This window comes from Dromaius novaehollandiae, chromosome 17 (genome assembly GCF_036370855.1).
Source record: "Dromaius novaehollandiae isolate bDroNov1 chromosome 17, bDroNov1.hap1, whole genome shotgun sequence".
NCBI lineage: Eukaryota > Metazoa > Chordata > Aves > Casuariiformes > Dromaiidae > Dromaius > Dromaius novaehollandiae.
This window is the reverse complement of record NC_088114.1, coordinates 4,249,741-4,272,333: the sequence shown is the minus strand read 5'-3', so window position 1 is coordinate 4,272,333 and position 22,593 is coordinate 4,249,741. Positions and strand designations below refer to the sequence as shown.

General features: G+C 50.7%; 1 protein-coding gene across 7 annotated transcripts in view; it reads left to right on the top strand.

The window, feature by feature from the left end:
- PITPNM2 (phosphatidylinositol transfer protein membrane associated 2) overlaps positions 1 to 22,593 on the top strand; it is a 125,952-nt gene that overhangs the window by 24,294 nt on the left and 79,065 nt on the right. The window contains exon 1 of one of the 7 annotated variants that reach the window (XM_064522001.1): positions 15,615 to 15,716. The exons of the other annotated variants lie outside the window; for them this stretch is intronic. The gene's annotated coding sequence lies outside the window, so the exon portion shown is untranslated. Of the gene's footprint in view, positions 1 to 15,614; positions 15,717 to 22,593 lie in introns of those variants that run through there. 7 annotated transcript variants of the gene reach the window in all.

Below are 22,593 nucleotides of genomic sequence, written 5' to 3'. Positions count from 1 at the left end.
GATCAGGAGTGCTCCGAGTAGCTAAAGAAAATCCTTTGACTGCACTATATTTGCATCATCCCAGCAGTTGTATTTATTAAAAAAAAAAAAAAAGGGAGGGGGGGATGCAAATATTATATTTATTCAGATTAGAAAGAAATCTGGGGAGGGAGTTCTGGAGAAAGGGGAATGCTTCAGTGCTGGAGGAGAGCTCTCATTTTATTTGACTGGAAGTTTTAATCTCATCTGGATGGTTTAACTGCCAAGCTCAAGAGCAGTAGGCCTGGCTTCCTAAGTGCTTAGGTTCCACTGGATGCTCTTAAGTCCTGTAGAGGCCCGTAGGGTTTCAGTATATTCTTAAGAGCTGAGGGAGAGGAACAAAGAACGAGGCGAGGGAAACTTTGACAGCACTATTTGTAAAAGAACTGTCTAAGAAAATAACCTTGAAATTAATTTGAGCTATTTTCTTGATCAGTGAGTCTAGTTTCTGTTAAGTCTGGATGCAATCTACCAGCGAAGGTTTGTTGGTGGTGTTTTTTTTCTTCCTGAGGTTTATTTTGATGGATTATGTTTCTAGGTAACTGTTGAAGGTTATTTCTGGAAAAGGCTGCCAGAATGTTAATTAACATGTGAATAGACCAAGGCAGAGTCGCTTTTGATAATTTGACTGCTTCTCTGTTCCCTCAAAGAGCGGCAGTTACTGCTCCCCTCCCTGCCCATGCTGGGCCTGGAAATAACGGTGCCAATAGCAGAAATGTCGCAGCAGGAATGATTTGCTAGATATGCCCAATCCCAGTTATCTAAGCGAGCTGTGGTCTTGGATTTAACATGCTGTTTCATAGCTAAGATAAGAGGCACGTGAATTAGATTATTGTTGGAAAAAAATAGAGGGGTGCTGATATAAATACTTCTGCGAGAAGTTTAACAAAGCATTAGTGAGTCGTCTTATATTTGCAAACAGCAGCGGTCAAAGTACTCTCCTGGAAGAGATGCTTTCCACATGATACTAACTCCAGTCATTAAAAAAGCATGAATCAGATTAAGAAACATAGGGTTTTTTTAATTTGCCTCTGAGTCTTCAGATGTCACTTCGAGCTTTAATGAGCAGCTGTGCTGGCAAGTGGCTCCAGCTTGAAATGGAAGCGGGGGACGCGGGCAAGGATGCTCCTGCCTGAGCGTCTCGAGGACTGCCCCGGCCTCGGCGCTTGTGGACGATGCCGCCCCACCGAGCTGATGGTGGCCAGCGGTGTTGCTGCGGTTGGTGGAGCTGGGGAAACGCTCAGCGGAGGGGCGGCAGCCTGGACCACGGAGGAAGGTACCCGAGAGCGTGCCTGGCTGCGCTCGAGGCTCTTGCATGGGAGAGTCCAGCCTTAGCAGGAATATGACAGGTCTTGTGACTTCGGAAGTTGATACTGCTTCCTCTCACTTCTGGCTGTTTCTTCTGCATGTGGAATAAAAGTCTCGAGTGGTTCCTCCTTTGCTCCCGGGCAGCCTGTGGGGCGTGCAGCCCCGCTGCCGCGAGCGCCCTGCTTCGGTGCCTGGGGCTCGGGGCGGTGGTGGAGCACGGACGGGGTCGGGGAGCGCCCGCGCGGGAGGTGCGGTGATGGGCTCACCAGCATCAGCGCCTCAGCTTTTGACATCTGTGCTCAACATGCAAAATGTCATCTGGAATAATTAGCTTTGCTCTTTCGTGTCAGAGGCAGCGACCTGCAGTTTCTCTCTGGCTGTGGTATCCTCCCGTCCGGCTGCCAGGAAGCTCAGGAGGTGGGAAGGCAGGACGTAGCGGTGTGATCCCAGGCTACTGCTGCTGGAAAAGCTGCCTTGGTTTTACATCTGCCCTTGTTCTGTGCTGGCAAAACTTGTGTTTAGTTTTGCAGTGTGCTCAGTGCAGTACCGGCTGTCTCCAGACACCTGTACTTAGTCTTGTTATTAGCACCATGGCTGTGTGAGTGATAAAGGCCAAGCTGAAGAAGACTAGGACCAGATAGTTGGGAACTGGGCAAGGCTTTGGGTTGGGTTTGTCTCTTATAAGAGAGAGAGCTGAAACAGTACATAGATCTGCTTCCTTAAAGATCTGAAATATTCTTTTATTGACTCTCTGGGCTTTGCGCAGTCTTAATGGAAGAATGTGGCAAAACCATTCGGCTAAGACGACAGTAGGAAGTGGGGAGAGGAAGCTAATAGTTGCCTTTCTGTGGATGGAAATAGCTCCCTGTGCCATTCCCTTTCCTTTTCTTTTTAATATGAGCTGGCCTACGTCATGACTGAACGTGCTAACCCAAGAGCGTGGCTGCTTTCGTGACCCTCACGGGCAGATCCTGTGGCACATAACTCTTTGTAACACGTGAAGTGGCACCATGGGGACTTGCCACCGGCTGCCGAACCTGCGGTTGCCCATGTCTCTCAGAGGTGGAGCGCCCCAGCGGGGACGTGTTGCCGTGCCAGTGTGGCATGATCTCTGCTGTTGCCACCCAGCAGTGGTCTTCCTCTCCTAGAAAAACAGGATTTATGCAACTTGCCTTACATTAGCAGTCTCTTAAGTCTCCGTGCCATGCTAATTTAAGGGAAGGCAGCCAACATTTCTCTAGCTTCTTACACAAAAGCCATCACAAGCCCTGAGCGTGCCACCTACCAGCTTTCCTTGCCTGCAAAAGCTGCCTCTTTCCCTCTGTCGTATTGGAGCTGGGCATAAAAGCGGAGCCCGGGTGACTGCAGCCTCGAGCCAGGACGACCGCGAGTGCCGAGGTGTCGCCCGGGCTGCTCCGAGCCGACCCCGGTGCCGATGGGCACTGCTCCCGGACGCGGACGCAGACCAGGCACTCCAGCCAACGGCTGAGCTGCGTCAAGCAGCGCTTTCACAAGTTAAGCTGATTGCAGGTCTCTCATAAATAAATCTTTCTGTATTAATAAATAAACGCTTGCGATGGTTGCTTTATTATAGTGCGCGGATGCTTTCAGGAAGAAAAATTTCCCGAATGAGCCATTTGTGCGGTCTCTGCTGACTTCTGAAGGCTGGTGTCATTAATTGGACTCTGCCCCTTCCATTAGAGTGGAGTGCGCGCTCTTCACTTGCACGTTCGGTTGATGCACTTGAAAGAGTGTGGGAAGGTATAAAATATTCATAGCTGCTTGCATTGCCTCCGTGGCAGTTGGCTTTTTGGGTTGTTTTTTGGAGTAGTGGGCAGCCTTTTGATACAACTTTTTTATACGTCAAAGTGGTGGTGGGTCTCTGAGGTGGGGAAGGTTTCCCCGCGGGGTCGTATGGAGCCGTGGCTGGCTGCAGAGCTCTGGCTGGGTGTCTGCTGCTGACTTCTGTGTTTTGTTTTTTCTGCAAAATTTCTTTGAAATACCTGGCCTATGTGTCACGAGGAGCTGGAGTCTTCTCATTTCTCCAGGGAATGATACTTTTTTGCAGGCTTATCTCACCTAATCCAAAGCATTGCAAACGTAATAATTAAGATTTGTTCTCACTGCTTAATTTCTGCATTTGATAGGTGGGGAGACAATAGCTTGTTCTTTGAGATCGTGCTTTGTCTTTTGAAAATAATCTTGCCGGTTTTACATAAATACAGTAGGTTTTACATAAATACAGTATTGTAGCCATCCCTTTTTAGCCACTGATTAGAGGGTCCTTTGTGAAGTGTTGTCTGTTCCTGACATAATTTAATTAACATGGAACCAGTAAAATTCCTATGGAAACAAAACAAGAGCAAATTTAATATCCGATGAGTGTGTATTCTGGGCTATGAAAGTAAACACAAAGCTAATTTCTTAATGGGACCACTAGAAGAACCAAAAAAGAGATCTGCAGAGATGGGTTACATGGCTCAGCTAGAAATGTGTTTGTGGATATAATTAAACTTTAGTTACTAACATATTGTCCTCGGTCTTGGCGAAGAGCTGTATTTGGGCCGTAGCTAAGTGCCCGAAGCATTTTTACCAGATTAACTTCTCCGTACAGCGTGGTCCAGAGCTTTCAAGGCACTTGGAGACCTTGGGTGGCTGGCCTGCGTTTGGGCTCGTTCCTCGCGTAGCTCCGGGAGCAGGATGAGCCCATTCCCGCAGACGGGTGGTGGGAAATGTCCCATGCTCCCGTCCCTGCCGCTGACCTGGCGTGGAGATGCGGGCGGGCTGGGGACGCAGCCTTCCCCGGCCGCCCGGGGAGAAGGTGGGGCAGGAAGGTGATGCTTCACTGTTCGCTTTTTGCATTGCAAATCCCGTTTCATAAGTAATCCGTTTCCACTGATACGTTAAATGATTTATTATCTCTGAGAGCTGCTTTTTTTTTCACCTCGGGGGGGGAAAAAACAAAAGAAGATCACAGTGGTTTTTAAAGCTCTGTGCTGTGTGTTAATATGATTAAGTTGTAATTTCGAAGTGACGCATTTGCGCATATAATGTTCAGGACCATCTTTGGTTTGGGGGATCATAAATGACGGCTCCCGCAGTAATGAAGTGCCGTGCTACTTAATATGCTCCTATCGCTGTGCGTGTCTTTTGTTTAAATTATTAAATCACGGTGCCTCTGACTATAATAACGCGCTTGTTTTATGTCTTGGAACAGGGGGAAATAATTTTATTTAGTTGGCGTAATGCGATTGTGAGATGCCTCTGGCTCGGGGGGGAGGCGGTGCAGGTGGCTGGCGAGGCAGCGCTGCTTCGCGGCAGCCGGTCCCGCTGCCAGGGAGCGGCAGCATGTTTGTTTTTAATGGAATGACTTGTGAGCAAACACGGGGATGTTTACGAGGGCGAGGAAGGCACTAGAAAAATTCGGGCTGTAAAATCCCACTGGTTCAGGGTAGCAATGCGCATCGTCGGCGCGGTTGGGCGCGTCTCCGGGGAGGAGGTGGAGATCCGAGATGCTGCCGCCGGAGTCGCGGTGGGCAGAAGTCCTCGCCGGCACCGCGGCTCCCCTTCGTCGGAGCAGCAGCCGTCTGCTCCGGGGCCTTCGTGAGGCAGCGTGTCTCATGCAAAACGCTTCAAAAATAAAGTGTTTATTTGCCTTTTTGAACGGAAAAGATGCATGGTGGTTTCCTGAATGGGGGTGACTGCACCCGTTCAAGTATAATTTGATAAATGGGGTATAAAGGCCTGCGAAACGCCCTTCTGTGAAACACAGAAGTGCCTGAGCCGTCTGTGCTTTGCATCTTGCCGCCGGTCTCTGCCTCCTGCCCGTGCCGTCTGTTAGAGCCGCCCCGCGCCCCGTTGCGGGGTTGGGGACGGATGGCCGAGCGGCACGTGCTGGAAGGAAAATGTCTCTATAAAATAGCAGCTTTCTTCCACGCACGCCGTCCCGGGGGCCTGGGGAGAGGCCGTGCCGCGTCCCGCGTGGCTGCTCACGTCCCTGTCGCCGCACCGGCCGCGGAGACGCCCCTCTTCCCGCGCGGCGTTTCGAAGGTCGCGAGCGGACGGCGGCTTCTCCCCGACCAAATCCAGGGCGTTTTACAAGCTGTAAAACTTCTCCGGAGAGCTCGAGGGTGTGCCCGGCCTGTGAGTGCACATGAAGTGGTGGTGTTTTTTCTCTTTTTTCTTTTTTTTCTCTTTTTTCCTGATTTGGGGCTGAATCTCTCCTGAATACCTGCTTGACGCTTCCGACGGCCGGCACCTCAGCAGGCGTTTTTCCCCCACCACAGGCCGAATCGCACCCAAACCCGGCGTTTGCCGCGGCTCTGCTAGGACTTCCCCGAGGACTGGGTGTAGGAAGCGATAAAACTTTATTGGAGTTGGTTCCTTTAGCCTGCGCAAACTTTTTACGAGGAATAAGCTTGCGTGCGCGGTGGGGCGGCTTGCGGCTGGGCTCCGCGGCGGGGACCGGCCGGGGCGGGGGCTCGTCCCGCTCCCGCGTTTCCCCGCTGGAAAGCGAGCCGGCCGCCGGCGGGAGACGGTCTTGGCAGTGGCCGAGCAGCCCGCCGGGAGCAGCCGGGCAGGTAGGAGCCGGCGGGAGCTCGCGGGAATTGCGGAGGACTCCTGTCTCTCGGGATGTGCCAGGAGCAGGGGAAGAGGGCAATACCTGGCCCGGCACGGTGACGGCCTCCCCAGCTGCCGGAAAGGGACCTATTCTTGTTAGAATAAATAAAACTAAAATAAATGATTTTTTTTTTTTTTTTTAAGTATAAATCAAGCTAAAGGAATGTTTTATTTACCTTGGGCCTCTGGATGCACCGTGTAGGTTCACCGTTTCTTCCCCTTTCCCTCCGCAGCCGGGTGATGGAGGCGGAGGGGACCGTCGGTGCGTGCCGGCTGCAGGGGGGCCCTGACCTTGCTCCCAAAATGAAGGAAACATTTTCAGGCTCTGAATTTTCATTTCACTTTTTCCCTCATGAGGAAGAAATTACTGGTGAGTCAGTAGCCCGGTTCATGTTGGGAAGTGCTGAATGGAGAAAGGATTTGTTGAGGGAAATCTGTGGCAAATTCCTTGCTAAGTGTGTTTTTACTTATTTTTATTTTTTATGATTTCTTTTTTTTAAACTAGGAGCCAATTAGCACCAGGAAATAATTTTGTTCTAGCAGTACTTCATTGAATGAAAGCTTGCTAGTCTGTTTCTGGATGATGAATGTTTTATTTTCATTTTTTAAATTAAAATTAATTTATTTATTTTTAAATGGAGGTTGGTGCAGCTCTTCCAGGTGGTTTAAAGAACACCTTAGTGAAGTACATCTCAGTGCTCAAATTACGCTTTTCACTTACTGCAGCCAGTTTTAGGACTCTGCTTTCACCCCAGGCTTCCTAGAAGGCTTCTTGACAAATTGCCTCCTACAAACCCAGAGACAAAACCCCCAGAGCTCCTTTGCATGCTGCCTGTCTCGCAGATGCAGCTAGGGAAATTCAGTGGTGGTTTTTGCATAGGATGCTAAAATCGGAGAGGCAGAGCTACCCCGTCGAGCCTCCTGCTCGGGTCGCTGCCCACAGCTCTCGCTGCACCGAGGAGCAGACCGAAGCCTCCCGCGCCAAGGAGGTGCACGGCTCTGGTTAACGGGTGAGGGGTGCCAAGGGCTTTGCGTCCCTTGTGTGCACTGGGCATTGCTGCTTCTGGCTTGAATGCTGACCTAATAATGATGATAATACTATATTTAAACTCTCTGGTTTGCCCCAGGGTAGCAGTTAGAGACCAAGTATCTGCTTGGTTCAAAATCTTTCCTGTGCTGAAGAGGAAGGGTCATGCGTTCTCGGTTGTCTCCACCCTGAAGTCTTCTGAGCTGTTGTTTCTGGGGGCTGGCTGGTGCATGCCGTCGTCAAAACCTCTTCTGGTGACGTGTGGGGAGGAAGACTGTGAGTTTTGTGTCTTCCCTCTCTTTCCCTGCCTCCATCCTCCAGGTGAAGCATGTTTGGGCTGGAGCGTACAGAGCTTCCCAGGTGCAGAAGATCCTACGGATGCTCCTTGTTGCTAACCCCAGTTGTACCTGTGCTCAGCCCTGTTCGTGCCAGTACTCGCCCGCTTGCATTGGCCCGTTTGGTAGCCGTCATCGGGCAGCGGGGGCCTCGCGCGTGCACGGCTGCTGGGACGCCGTGGGGTCTGGTGGGGCGGGCTGGGGGGCTGCGTCCCTGCGGAGCTGCTCCGCTGTGCACGTGGCAACGGGATGGGAGCGAGGGGAGAGCACCGCAATCCCGCTCTGCTGCTCACCGAAGGGGGGAACGGCTCTGCGCTGCCTGCTGCGTTCCCTTGGGCGCTTTCACCGCAAAAGGGCTCCCGGTCCCATTTGTCAAGGCAGAGACTTGATGCGCGTCCAAACGCACTTGACGGTAGTGTCTGCTGTCAGAACTGCTCCTCTGGTTGTGATGGAACAAAGCTCCTGAGTAACCTCCTCTCCTTCCTCCTGCGGCTCTTCGGAAGAGAAAGGCTCAGCATCCCGGAGCAGGTCGGGAGAGGAAATTTCTTACAGTATTCAGAGCATTTGTTCATTTTCCATTTAAAAACTCGATGGTGCGGTGCATTCAAGACAAGGTAGCCACCGAGAAATGATGTGGATTTATGCTTTCTTTAATTGGACCGTGTAAGATTTTATTTACTGATAATGTCCAAGGGGAGCTGTCAGAATATTGCAGGAAGAGTGAATGTGTCCATTGTGGTAATGCGCTTTTGATAAATGCGTTATGGCGTGGTTATGAAGTCGGGAAGAGCCTTAATTACTGTTCTGAAGCCATTAGAGTCGAAAGCAGCAATCCGAGCTCGTTGCAGTCGTGTTTTTTATTTCTTCACTGACGACTTCAGCACAAAAAAAGATACGCTTGTTTTAGAGGGTAACTTCTCCCTTTATTTCCTTTGCCTTTTTTTAAGTGGTACAGGGGTGTGACAGCAGGTAGCTGGATACGATAGCAGTAAGCTCCATGGATTCACGTATAAAAAAAATATAACTTTTCCATGAAGCACATACCACTGCCATTGGCAGCAAAACCAATGCCTTATGATCCACAAAGTACTTTTCCTGTTACCTGTACCCATATTGGGTAAGAAATGGCTGAACTGGATTTACCCATCTGAAAAATGGGAGAGAAAAGGCAGTATTATTCCCCAGGACTTCCTCTGGGGCTAGGGATGGACAAAAACGGATCTTAATTTTTTTGTTTTCCCTCTGAAAACTGTTTGGGGAGATCAGTCAGTGTTATAACCTACGCGTGGGATCAGCCAGTTGCCCGTCCGCGGAAGCTTCTGCTTTCCGTGACAGCTATTCCTGGCAACGTAGCAAGGAGCCTGCGCCTCGCTCGATTCCCTCTTGCTGGTAGAGCACAAGCTGAATTATTTGGAACTATTCTACCAGAAACCCGTGCAGAGAAGGTGTTTAGATTTCTGGTTTTTATTATCTTTTCATTTTTAACCCCTATACAGAAAGATTGTTTAATACTTAATTGCCTGTTTTCGGTGCTTTGTAGATGCTCTTTGGCTCTCTGGTGCATTTTTTATAGCAGATGCTACTTCGATGGAGGGGACCGTTATCCTTCACGATACCAGCATCTTATATTAAAAAACCAAGCTGACAAAAATGTATTTGTAAATCAAAGACTGACAGGCGTAACTTAACGTGAAGGTGTGGCTTGCTCGGTCCTTAACTGATGCTTTGTTGAATGGAGTATTTCTTTAGTGACGTGAAGGCTGAGTTCAAGCTAGACTGTTATGGGAAAGGAGAAATGAACCGACTTTGTCACTGGTTTTGTGAAGCCGATAGCTTGAAGCGGCTGCAGAAGAGCGGTGGTGGTGCTGAGGCCGTCCCTGCCGCTTTGGGATCTCTCACCGCAGCCTCTGAAGCACCACTTGAAATATTCTGAACTGTTGTAACAACATCTCCGGTGTCATTTTTCTTCTTTTCCCAAAGTCTTTCCCTTCCCCCTGTTCCTGGGCGGAAAACACTGATGAGCAGCGAGCTCCGGGTGTCAGCGGATGCGCGAGGCGCTCGAGTCACGCCGCGGACCGCGAGCACTGGGACGGGCCCGTTCCCTCCGGACAGTCACACCGATCCCGGCAGCGCGCCGGCGTTTCCCATTGCGTTGGCTCATTTCCAACTCAAAATGCTTCCAGTTACAACCTCTGCCCCGACAGGCTTGTCGCAGCCTTTGGTGTTGTGGAATTTGGGTTGGTTTTGTGAAGTCGCACGTGTGGCATTAAAATTCGCGGGGCACCGTGTCTCTGGGACGGCAGCGGTCCGGGTTGAGCCGAAGCGCTGCCGCTCGCGACGAGATGGTCTGCGTATTTTTTCCTCTCTGGAGCGCTCTGCTCCGAGGAGCTTCACGATTGCAGTTGATATCTTTGCTTGGTCATCTAATGCACGTTATCTCCTGTTTGTTTGTTTGTTTTAAATTTTGGAGGAGTTTAGGCCAGTTCATGCTTCAGAGATATAACTAAAATGAAATTGGATCCGCGTTTCGGTGGGTAGGTCGGAGAGCGGGTGGGTGTCCGGCGTTTGAAGGCTTTCCCCTCAGCTCGCGCGCGGTCGCGGAGGCTGAAACCAACCGTTCGTCTCCAGGCATTTGGGGCAAACGCCAGCAGAAAACGGCGCAGAGGACGAGAAGTAAATTGGCCTTCTAAAATCCTTTCAGCTTTAAGTATTATGGATATAATTAGAAACTCAGGCAGGGATTATTATCCTATAAGTGCCTTTCTAGCCTGTTCTGCTTTTGTAACCTTTCTTTCTCATCCGTCACGCTGTCTCGTCGCGCTGTTTCTCCCCGCGGCCTGACATCTCCGCCGCCGCGGCCTCGCGCTTCGTGCCGCGTCTGTTTGCTTTTCCCTCCGCTGACGTCGGAGCTCGCTCGGCTCCTGGCTCCACGTCGCCGTTCCCGTGAAGCTGCAGCTGCTCGGACACATGGGGAGTCCTTGCCGCTGCGAGGAGATGGTTCAAGGGTCTGCGTCTCCTCACCCCGGCCAGGAGAGCCCTTGGGTGGGAGGGAGATGCGTAGAGAGCCCCATGGGCCGCCCAAGCACGATGGCCAAGCCCTTCCCTTTCGGTACCCTGAAATACTCCCATCATTTCTCAGCCGGTTTCTCGGCTGTAATTGGGATGCTCAGCCCTGCCCGAGGGAAATCAATGCTGTGTTTGGGCTCCCCGTTGCTGTACGTGTATGCAAGCGTGTTTATTTTATTTAAGGAATCGGTACATAATCAGTCTCCCAGTGAACTGGCTGCCTGTTGACTTGTCACCCTGTGAATGAAAACACATTGCTCGTAATTTGTTTGACATTATTCCGTCCTGTTGTCAGGCTTCTAATTACATTGGGAACATAACCCAGATGTCCGTCTGTCTCTTCTCCATCTCTTTATTATTATTATTATCATTATTTATCTTATTTTTTTTTAACGTGGAAGGAAATATTTCTCTGAAGTGTTGGAAGTCTGTTTGCTCCTCTGACTTTTCAAAAGCCATTAATAGAGGGTTGTGGGGTTTTTTTGTCCTCTTAAAAACTGGGCTCCTTTTAACAGGTTAACAGATCTCAAATTGGGCATCCAGAATTGCTCGTCCCGCGTGACCTTGGAGCTGACCTTTTCTGTGCTTTAGGGGTATTGAAGCATGTCTGTATCTACATTAAAATGCTTCTCTAGATACCGCTTTCAAAAAAAGTTTGCTTTCCCCACCTTATTTATTTTTAAAGAAGAGATAAATTGCTTTTGCTTTTAGAAGATTAAAATATTAATGTATTTAAATATAACGGTGGAAGAGGAGAGATGCAGAAAGGGTCGCCCTTTCGAAACGTGCACAAATGAACAAACTCTTATTGAATCCACCGCGTGAGTGTGTGATCTGCCTTGCCAGCTCTGGCTTTCGAGAATTAGCTTAGGAAAACTCGAGCTGCTCAGTGGGAGGTTTTATTGCCGAAAACCTATTCTGTAACTCGAATTTTCCTAGAGCCGCAAGCTTTTAAGCAGGAGAAACACAATTTTCCAATAGCTTGCTGGATCACCAAGGTACTAAGTCCCTGTTTTCCAAAAGCATTAACATCCAAAGGCTGCTACTTTTTTAAAGGGACTTTTGAACGCTTTAGCTCTGATCCTGCTTGGAGGAGGCTGTGCTGGCCCTGAGCAAGCCCCTTCCCTCGTGAAGAGCTGCCTTTGCAGAGCAGCCGGGTTTGGGGAAACTGTGCTCAGGGATAAGGAACTCGACTCCCTTGGTCCCTGCTGACTTGGTTTGTTTTGGTGGTGTTGGTCTCCAGCTTTCCTAGCTGCATGTCGTGGAAGATCAGCATTAAATGTAAACGCTGTTTCTTCTAGCGAAAACAGCCTGCTCTGGCTGGCTGCAGCAGGGAACAGACTTTTCTGTTCTGCAAAGCTTTGATCGAACCGAGTTCGTTGTGGGGGAGAAAGCAAAAGTATAGGAAGGACTCAGTGGGTCACCATAGGCAAGAACAGCCGGAGAGTGAGAATAAAGGGAATAAAGCGCTCGTTCAATACAAGTGATATTTTTGACGCTTTGGTACAGAGATTGCAAATTAGTATGTGGTCCCTGCCGCTGAATACAAACACGTTCCTCGCTTCCCCCACGCTGCCTGGTCAATGGGGTTTGAAACGAGGGGCAGGCTGTGCGCGCAAACGCCCTGCAGCACTTCTGCCGCGGCCGGGAGCGAGCTGCGTCTCGCCTCTGCCGTCCCGCGTGGGCGTCGGGGCGCTTCTGATGCGCTGCTGCCGCTCGCCGTCGCGGCATCCCTCCGAGGCTGCTCGCCGCGACGTCGTTTCCCCGCTCCGCGGTCAGCCTGCGCGAGGGAGCCCTGCGCCAGGGACGGCAGCGAGACGCGGGGTTCGGGCAGCGGGAGAGCTTCTCCCCGCGGGGGACGGTGACGGTGGGCAGAGGCGTGAAGCACCCGCGGGGTGTCCGTAGCGCGAGGTTCGCGGTGGTCACAGCCGCGCGAGGGGCTGCAGGGAAGGACGTTGTCCTCCGAGTTCCTCTCCGGTGCCTCCAGTTAAAGGGGGACGGGCGTCTTCGCCTCCGGGCATCTGGGCCCAAGCCGAGCCGCCTCCTAAATCAGGGGTCTGTCGGCCTCAGCCGCCTATGAAGATCTCGGCCTTTATAGGAACTGACAAACAAGAACTAATTGATGACTCACCAGCAGCATAATGTCAGAAATGATAGTTTTGTTTTGCTGCTCCTGCATCTTCTTCAACCTGCAACTGTTTCTTGTGTGTTTTCAGCCTGAAGAGAGGTTATTGCGTCCACGTAAAGCAAAGGATGAAAATTGCGAGTACGTGCTCTCGAAGAGAAGCGTCTGCGATGCAGCACGTTGCTCCAGGTGGACCGACGTGCTTTGTGTAAGGGAAGGGAGCAGGGTCATGCCAAAGCCTTGGCCGGAGAAGCTGGTTTTGGTCTGAACAGTTGGTGGAACAGGGTTTCTGTGGAGTTGGAGGGCTTTGGCTTTTACTCTTTGTTTTGTTCTTGTTTTTGTTCCCCCCTCCCTTCTCTCTGCTAAAGCTCGACTTAGCACAAAACAGCACTGTGTTTGCAGTCTCAAGTTCAGTAAAACTATCTGCGTGTGTGTTTACAGATTTGGGGGTTAAAGTGAGAAGTGAGTGTTTGGACTGCGTGTGTGGGAGAAATCCTTGAAACAGCAATGGGGCAATAACGCAATATGCCAGTTGCAGAAAAGAATACTTAACAGAAGAAAAAAATCCTGGCTGATAATTGAGCTAATAAGGCATTAAGATATAATAACATAAATTTCTTGAGTCTTCTTTGTATTTAATAGCTACTGTGTTTGCTAGGCAGTGGGGATGTTTTTTCCCACAATGAGAAGCTTCCCTAATTTATTAGGGGATTCATTCACAGAAATGCATTTTCTCAGCCTTCAACCAGAGCCAAAAAGGAGACAGAAGTGCAAATAGGGTTATGTCGCTGGGAAGCATGAATCACACTCCCCTCATGTTTCTCTCCGAGTTTGGAGCAGTGCAGGATGGAAGAGGCATTGCTCCTCTGTGTACATCACACATTTCGTGGGTCACTCCTCATCTGTGCGTACTTTGTTGTGGGCAATTTATCTCTCGTGACAAGGCATTAAGTGTCTAAACTCTGGACTGTTATGGGCTTTTTTCTTTTTTCTTTCCTCCAGTTCGACTTTTCCCCTCCTCTTAGCCATGCTTCCTCGTTGTTCTCCAGTAAGCTGGGATATTAATTTTGTGGTATTCAGCCTCTCCCTGGCCCTCTTCCTCTCCCGCTGTGACAAGAATAGCTGTTTGATTATTTTTGGGAAGAATCCTACCTTTGCAACTGCAGCCTTCCAGAGAAAAACCAACGAGGTTCTGGAGAAACGTCGACTTCATTTAAATATGTAACACACACGCTCAGGCTCTCTCTTTGTACCTGCTGTATAATTTCCTTTCTGTCAATAACTCTGACTAATGCTGCGATCTTTCTCTGTTTGAGCGCTGCTGTTTCTGAATAGAGCAAGCCTTATCTGGAGACCTGCGAATGCTTACGAGTATCAGGCAAGTTCAGATGAACAGCGTGCATAAATAGCAAATAGCTGAAGGACTGGGTCTCAGGAATAAAACCTGGGAAGAGCTGACCCTGTTGAGTACGTGATGAAGCACGCTGCTTTGCTGCTTGTCAGCTTTCTGGTTCGTGGCCTTGCTTAGGGTGAAGAGATATTTCTGGAAGTTGCAGAGCAGAACTTGCCACAGAGAACTGAGTTCTGCTGGGCGTTTGGAAGTGATCCGCTTTTCCTGAATCCTGCTCCTCTCACCAGGCTGAAGAGGTGCTTTTGGTAGGGGCAATCTTTTAAAATGGTACTGAGGAGTGCTGTAACGATGACTTATTTCCCTCTATAATCAGCGTTGCTGAATGATCCTCCTGCTGCCCTGCTTTCTCCTCTGTAGCAGGCTGGTTTTCAGGAGTAATCCTTGGTGTCCTCACCTCTGAAAAGCTTGTAGAGCTGGCTCGGTCTTCGACACGATTCTCCCTAATGCTCTTCCTCCTCTTATTCCGGCCCTCCGATGTGTATTGCAACATTTGCATCACCCTTCCTGGGACTCTGCATCCCAGCTATGGAGCAGAGGACACGAGTGCTTGTTGACCTACGCAGCACTTCTCTGGAAGCGGTCTGCTGCCTCCCCGGCCTCGCCGGGAGGGGAGAGGGCAAAGCTGCGCTTACGCCGTCGCACGACGAATGCTTCTGCTTGAAGTGCTCCGCAATCCTTCAATGAAAGATCCTGGGAGTACAGCGGTTTTGCTTATTTAATTACTGTTACTACAGGGTGTATTTGGGGCAGGATTTTAAGTGTCCCTGGCATAAGGGATTTGGTAAACTCATTCTTAGTTCTGCTTGTAACAGTTCCTGGGTCTCCCTGGTGCTACCAGAGGAGAAGAAGCCATTAATAACATCTTGAAAAAAGGGCAAAGGGGGAGCCGTTTCAGAAGTTGCCTTGCTGAGGTCAGGCCAATTCAGCGTAGGTGGTGGTCATGTTAAAGCTGTCGTTTTCTGCTGGATGTCTGGGACTTCGGTTAGCGTGAAAGATTCAATGCACTGGTCTTGTTGCAGAATAAACATAGAAGTGCCCCTCGCTGCGTTTCCAGTGCGTTATCTCCGTGGCATTTCAGTGGCAATAAGGTGGTTGTGGCTCTTTCCATGACGCGGCTCGGCGAGTCCACGGCAGCCCTCGCCGCTGCGGGACTTGCCTGGCTGGCTTGCACGGCCTCTGCAGAGCTGCCTTTGACTCTGCTGCAGAAAGTGGTATGTAACGAGCTCTGCAAAAACTCGTGATTTGTGTATTAAATGCAAGCCCTCACCCTGCAATCGTGTGGTGCTCTGCCTCTTCAGGTGCTGTCTTGGCCATCCCTGTACGAGCCACCTGCTTCCCATCAAGGATGAAAGCCAAAACACTTGCATCGCTTTTCTGTTTTGTTGTCATCAAAGCCCTTTGTTTTCCACTTTCGCATCCTGGTGCCTTGTGCAGGTAAATCTGCCCGCTCCCTGGGAGAAGGGAAACACGCTCCCGACTTGCCCAGGGAGTCCAGCACAGGTCTGCAGTGCTGCCAAGGCAGTTCAAGCCTGGTGCTGCACAACAGCAGCTCAGCCCACTCAGGCAAGCGAGTGCTGTTCTCGTGCAGGTAGCGATTGTGCTGTACTAAAGATGTATTTCGGCATGGTGTTTCTGATGCTGTCATGAATGAGTACTGCCTCCTTATTAATGCTGCCCTCTTCCCTCTCCAGTGAGACATCCAGCTGCAACACCCACTGGAAAGGCTCAGGAGAACCTGTTGTCAAAAATGGCCCCTCTTCCTGCTGCAGACTGTCTTCTGTGATGGTTTCCAAATGGCAGCCCTAAGTATGTAAAGATGCATGTGTTTTCTGTGATCACAGCTGCTGCTCTTGACCCATCTGCCAGGAATTCTGGTCTTCAGGCACAGCTTGCTTCCGCCCGATGTCTGTCTCCCTGCTCTGTCGGAAACAAGCGTTTTAGCACAGCTTTGCTTAATGCAAAAGAGCAACTAACTCTCCTTTTAAGGACACGTTCCAGAGCGTGGATGAGTCCAAGGACAGGCTGAATCTACTGTCAAATAGGTGTTTGAATTTGGACAACTGTATAAATCGTTTGTCACTGTGGAAAATCTCTTCTTCCCTTGCATAAAAATTCCTTGAGCAAGCATGACTAGGCAACGCCAACTCTGGTTAGCGTAGGATGAAGCTTCTTGGATTCCCTGTCCTCCCTGCTCAAAGGCAACCTGAGTCCGTGCTTCATGTTTAATTTGAGATGAGTATTGCTCTGGTACCAGGACTTTCTGGGCAGTGAAATTAGTATTGGTGAAGGAGAAAGAACAGCTGTTCATTTTACTAGTTAAACAAGGGGCCGGGGGGGACCCAAACACAAAGGAACAACATGCGATCTTCTGTATGACCTGCTTTAAAGATACCTGCCTCTCCCCTCTGCTAAAAGGGGCCCGTAACTGAATTATGGAGGGCCTGGATCCTGCGGAGCCGGGAGTGCTTCCACGTCACGGCCTCCTTACTGCCAAGGGGAGAGCTTGCAAGATGTCCTCTAATTCGGTTAAGCGCTCTTCCAGGAGCCGTATCGTTATAGACTTCGAAATTCAGGAAGCCGAGAGGATGCAGCAGTCCGGAATAGTTGCTCTCTTCCATTCTCAGTGCTAGAGATGTCTCTGGGGGAGCTGCGTCCTGCTGCTCTGTGCTGGGGACAGCCGTCCCCGAGGGCTCCTCGCCCCTCCAGCCGCGCGTGGCCCCGGCGAGGCCGCCCGGGGCTCTGCGAGCGGGACGGAGCCTCCTCGGCCTCCTGCACCTCTCGCCACCGCGGGAGCTGCCTCACCTTGCCGGTGAGGTGGCCGCGTCCTCATCGCCAGGCTGATGTTGATGGCCCCGCGGGCTCTTCCGACTCGTGGTTCCACTCTCGGATGTGCTCCGGGGAGCGCGGATTGGTGAGCAGCGTTGTCTAGGCTGGGGTTTAACAAGGAAAGCACCTGGGTGGTGCTTTTGGGAGCCACGGTCCGTGCCGGCCGGCCACCTCTGTGACTCGGGAGGTGCAGGATCCCTTAAAAAGGAGCATTACTGAGACTCTGCAGGAACAGCTTCCGACTTTCCTCGCGTGCCGCGGTTCCTCCCCAGCGGAGAAGCGGCACGAGGCCCTTCGCCCACCAAGCCGTGGCTCGGGCCGCCGGCCGGGAAGCAGCGGGGCCTTCTCGTGGTCACCGTGTCCGTGCATCCAGACCAATGTTGTGATGGTTATGAAGGCTCAAAAAAAATCCCTGGGATCTTAAAAAGCTAATTCGGTAACTGTTTGCGGCTCTTGTTGTTGCTGTCCGTTGCGAGGGCAGAACGGCTTCGTGCTCATGAGTGCTGCATGAAAATTGTATTATTAGTAATTACGGGTAATTCCTTGTCCGGAAGCCTCAGGTTTGTGGGCGCGCTTCCCTCCGGCACGGCCATGCCAGCGCTCGGCCCCTCGTTCCCCGAGTCCCCCCAGCAGCTCCCCCTTCTCCGTGGCAGCTCGTGGTGGTGGTGGTGGCTCTTGGGGAGCGGTGGGGAGAGACCGTTTGCCCTTCTTTCCATCTGAGCGTGGCGTTTCTGCCCGGCCGAGGGGCATCAGCGCGGTCGGGATGCGGGTGCTGGGCGATGCCTTGGGAACGGAGTGACGGCACCCAGGGCTGCTTCCCATTTCCCCCTCCCCCAAAGAGAAATTATATATATACATATATATTTTTAAACACGGTGTGTGGTAATGCAGTGGTTTTTGTCAGCTGGCAAAGCTGAGGATTAGTCACAGCAGCTTGTTTTGTTTTCTTTCGAAGTAGCTGGTTTAAAGGGGAAAAAGGAACAAAAGCGAGTGGTTTAAAAAGGATCCGTGGAAAAAAACCCCGTAAACCCCAGCTCCTTGCAGAGCAGCTCAGCATGGCCGTGCTCCCGGCCTTAGTTTGCGTGTTAGCTTGCGATGCTTTTTGGGCGGCGTGGGGAAACGCAGCGAGGGGGCTGCCGCTCGCTCGCCGAGCTCCCGAGTTAATTTTTCCCCAGCCTCGACGCCGCGTTTGCTCGCTGAAGAGCCGCTTTGGAGGAGAAACGCTTCGTTAGCGGCGCAGGCGGGGCGGTGGGCTCCTGGACCCTTCCCCTCCTGCTTCGGTTTGGTTTGTGGCACCCTGCTTATTCCCGCTTCTGCCCAGGCCCCTCTCAGCTCCTTCCCCTCCGTCTTCCCGGGCGCCTGGTTGAAAGGAGCGGAGCCCTCCGGCGTGGCCGGACGCTGCGGTGATGGGCGCTGCGGTGGCCCCGGCCCTCTGCTCCGCGGCCCCGATGTCGGTGAAGTGCCCAACCTTTCCGTGCCGAAACATCGGCAGAGCCGCGCTGAACTTGCTCGTTGGGCGGTTAAGTAACGTGACGTTTGCTCTGATTGCAAAATACTCATTTCTCACCCGGTACTTCATGTAAACGCTGACTTCTTTTCTTTTTCTTTTCTTTTCTGAATTGATTTCCCCTCCTCCCCCCTCCCCGCCTTTGCAAGCGGTATTTAACAGCGCATGGAAAATGTGACTGACCCTTAAAGGTCGGGCTCTGCTTTAGCACTCGGCTTTTATTGTCCCGCCTGTCAGCGAACACAACATACTTGCTCTATCTCCCGTCCAGATCTGCTTTTTTCTTTTTTTTTTTTTTTTTTGGTGTATGTCTTAGTATTTTCCATGTGTGAATTCTTAATAGGTTTTTTTTTTTTTTTTAATACAGCGGCAGTAAAACTGTTCTCAGAATGTAATTTACTGTATTTTATAGTTTCTGCTCTTTTTTTAGGTTCTCGCTAATGATGTTATTGATTGGCGCAGGGAATTTTTATACAGTTGGAAGGAAAGGTTGTGCTATTACGCAGATCTCTTTTGTAAGGACTCTCTTACAGGAATAAACAAATACAGGCAGCAGTTACCAGAACCCGTTGTTAAGTAGCTGTAAAACCTCTAACAAGATAAACCATTTAATGTATTGACTTGTTAGTGTCCTTAGCTCTGCTTTTGATGAAGTGGTAGGTAGAGAATATATTTGGAAACTAATTCTAGGGAAAAAAAAATCGTCACACTAAGGTATCTTTCAAGACCCAGCAAGCGCTGGTGTTTTTTTCCTGAGCAGCAAGTCACGCGCTGTCGATGAAAGATGCTGGTGGTGAAGCTTTGGCTGCCCAGGGGAAGAGCAGGGGCGATCGGCTCGTAGCATCGCAGCCGTGGCGGGCGAGCGGGATGCTCACGTCGCGTGACCAGGTTTGCTCCCAAGCCTCGCCGAGTTGGGCTTGGGTTTTAATTCTGGCTTTTGGAGGAAGGTGCTGCAGCGTGGAGTCAGCTGGGTTCATCGCCGGGCGAGCTCTGGATGTCGTTCCCCGCTTTGGAGAGGGTTTGGAGGCACATCAGGCGTCTCGCTGAATGCTTCAGTTTGTTGCAAACGGCCTCTGTGCGTGCGCGTTCGCGGCTCTCCCGCAGGAACTGGCCTGCCTCTTGCCAAGCGCTGGGATGTGACTGGTTTTCCAGAAAAAGCAGAGCATCCTGAACCACTTAAAAGCCATTGCTTAGCATTTTTGACTTTTCTAATGTTGCGCAAAATCGCTTCTCTGGAACAGGCAAGTGTATGATGGGACATATTTGAACTCCTTTTTGCTGGCTTGCTAACTTATAACCGAAAATGTTTGCTCTTGCTTTTATTGTGGATTGGGTTTTTCTCCTTGCTGGACGGGTGTTGTTTGACCAAAAGAATCAACTGTTTCTCTTGCACATTCCAGTATTTATTTCCTTATTTGATCCTGCTAATGAGGAAAATGTATGTTCTGGAAGGTTTTACCTGACCTAAGAAAAAGTTAGGAAAGGTCCTTTACATTTAATGATGCATTAACAGCAAGTTACTCCCCACTGTAAGTAACAGGGAAGAAAGTTGCTTATAATACAAGTTTTGTCCCCCGAAATGTCCCCACTGGATAAGTACAGCTATTCTCATCAGACAGCCCGAGGGACTGAAACCTGGAGAAAATTAATGACGTGCTGAAGAAAACATGTCATGGCTCTTAATAGGCAAGACTTCAAAACCCAGAACTCCTTGAGCTTTGATCTGAGGTTTTCTAAAGAGCAGACGTGTCCTTTCTGCCGCCGCCGCGCTGTGCTTTGCCGTGAATGTGCTGGCTGTCACATGGGGGTGGCATCTCCAAGTGGGTCCCCTGAAGCTTCGCTGATCTCCGTTTGGCACCGCGGTTGCCTCTGGCTGCCTGCTGTGCCGAAGCACTGGAGAGGATCTCGCACGTGTCTACTTCTTCCCTCCAGAATTGCTTATTTCACCATGTGGTTTTTTATCTTGTCAGCTCTTTGAGGCTTTTCTCTTTCCCACTCCGGTTTCTATGGAAATGTCACGGGCTTGGGTGGTGTGTAGTAACCCTCATGACTGCAGCACAGTCACCCTCTGTATTGCTTAGCTCGTGCTAATTTTGTGCCTGAATCACCCTTCAGGAAGGGAGAGGGGGAATGACATTAACATTTATGGTGTCTAAAGCCACAGTAACTGGGAGTGCCAGTTACGGAAACCGCCAGCCCAGGCAGATGCCCTCTCCGTCCCTGCAAGGTGAGCAGATAAAGCCAAAAGGCTCCAGAAGCTCCCGCTGCCAGGCAGGTTTGGGGGTGAAGCCCGTGGCCAGCGGTCCGGGTGTGTGGGGTACCAGGGACAGGACTGCCGGGGAGAGGGACTCCTGCGTCCCATCCCTGGAAGGACACTTCTGTCCAACGAAAGGCCTGTCTCTGCCGCCTTGTGCAGAAGGACGGGCGCACGGTAACGCACCTAAGGGAGCTGAGAGCATGCTTAGCCCTGTGCACAAAGCTAAACGCATTTTAAAATAAGAACTGCTGACGCTTCATTCAGCTCTCCTGAGTTCAAGGCAAAGTGCTCCCTTCCGCAGCATTTCTTGACGTCGGAAACCCCGGGCTGGGCAGCAGAGAGATTTTAGCGCTGTGTGTAGGATCGGTGATGTCAACAAATCGTACGGGGAAAAACACATCATCTGGCATTGCTGCAAACCATCAACTTGCCATTCTCAAAAAAAAAAAAAAAAAAAAAAAAAAGAGTATTTGGTATCCTCCGGCTGATTGTTTTGAGTGTTGAACAAGGCTTTTCATCTGGAAGTACTGTCAATCACCGTAACAGCTAAGGAGCTGTAAGTGGGCTGCCCTTGCTGCTGCCGCGGCTTTGTGCACGCTCGTCCGACCTACTGCTTTAGAGAGCTGCTTCCAAGGAGCTGCCGACTGCAGACAGCAGATCCTGTAGTAGTGTACTTAAGTGTAAGGACTGAACTTTAAGAATATATATGCATTTAGTTACTCAACCCCTTTCGCTTTCAGTGCAGCTTAAGCGTGGGTCCTAGGGCACCTCAAACCGTAAGCAGGGGCCCGGGTGGGATTTCCCTTTGTGCAGATACTGTGCTGTGTGGTTTACTGCGCTCTTCAGAGCGAGACCTTTGGGACTCGCTCTAATCTGCTCCTTGCGCTCGTTAGTCCTCTGCCTGGATGCTCCCGCTGCCCTTGGTCTGGCAGCATTTCCGAAACACGCGGTGTTGGGCCTCTTGGGGTGGAAGATGCTGGAGGAATACAGAAAATCATCCTTCTTTCTGCTGTTATAATCTGACCTTGTGCTGTACCGGAGTGTGTTGGTTTGGGTGAAGAGAGTGGACGAGTCTCTCCCAGGAGGGTTTCTGTAGCCATTTGCAAGAATACGTATCACAGGAGGAGTGGATAAAACCAGAGGTATTAATGCATGCTTTTACCACGTCATTTCAGCAAGACATTTTCTCCAGTAAATGTGACAGTCTAAATCAGGGCTTCCAGAGAGGCTGAAGGAATTTGGCCTCGAGTCCCAGAGGAGTTCAGTGCTGGGAAATGCTTGGGAGGCTGGTACTGCTCTGTGCTCTCGAAAATCCCGGGCCTGGCTGCCAGGGAGGGCAGCAGCAGAAAATTACTTCCTTCTCCTTCAGATATGGGCAAATCCTAACTGTGTGCTTAATCTGGTTATCTCAGTTATGCTTGGGATGATGGATAGGATAGAGGCTGTGGCCCATTTCCTCGGGTCCTTTTGTGCTAATGGAGCACGTGACCTTATGTTGAAAGTCTAAAAAATTTTTGCAAGAGCAAATAACGTGGGGAGGAAAGTCCAGCTTTCTCTATTTTCCTGTGTTAGGCCTTGAAAATTCAATCGAAAGTCTGTGACACAATGTCGTTACCCCGTCTGTCAGCACGAAACCGGGAAATACTTTCCGCTCAAAATAAACTCCACAAGGAGAATAGTTTCCATGTTGTCCTTTGTTCGGGGGGAAGCTACTGGGCTTTAGTCCTAAATAAAGCCTGTAGCCAGCTTCGGTGCTTTGAGAAGCAGTGGCGCGCGTCCTAAATTTGACTATTAGCTTAACAAGTCTCGCTCTTCTATGCTGCCCTTTTAATGCAGGCTGCTGCTCCTATGGCGAGCCAAGCCTGCGAGCGGGACGGTGCCAGGCGCTCGGGTAACGCTCCGCTTGCGTAAAAGCCCGAGTCTCTGGGATGAGCTGAGCACGGCTGGGCCGGGCGGCCGGGGCCCGGCAGGGTGGTCCAGGGAGGTCCCGAGATGCTACCAGGCACTTCGAAGGACATCGGTGAAACAGAGCCAAAAAGGAGGGGAGAGTTGCCAACTCCAGGTAGAAAAGGTTGCTCAGAAAAGGTATTTCA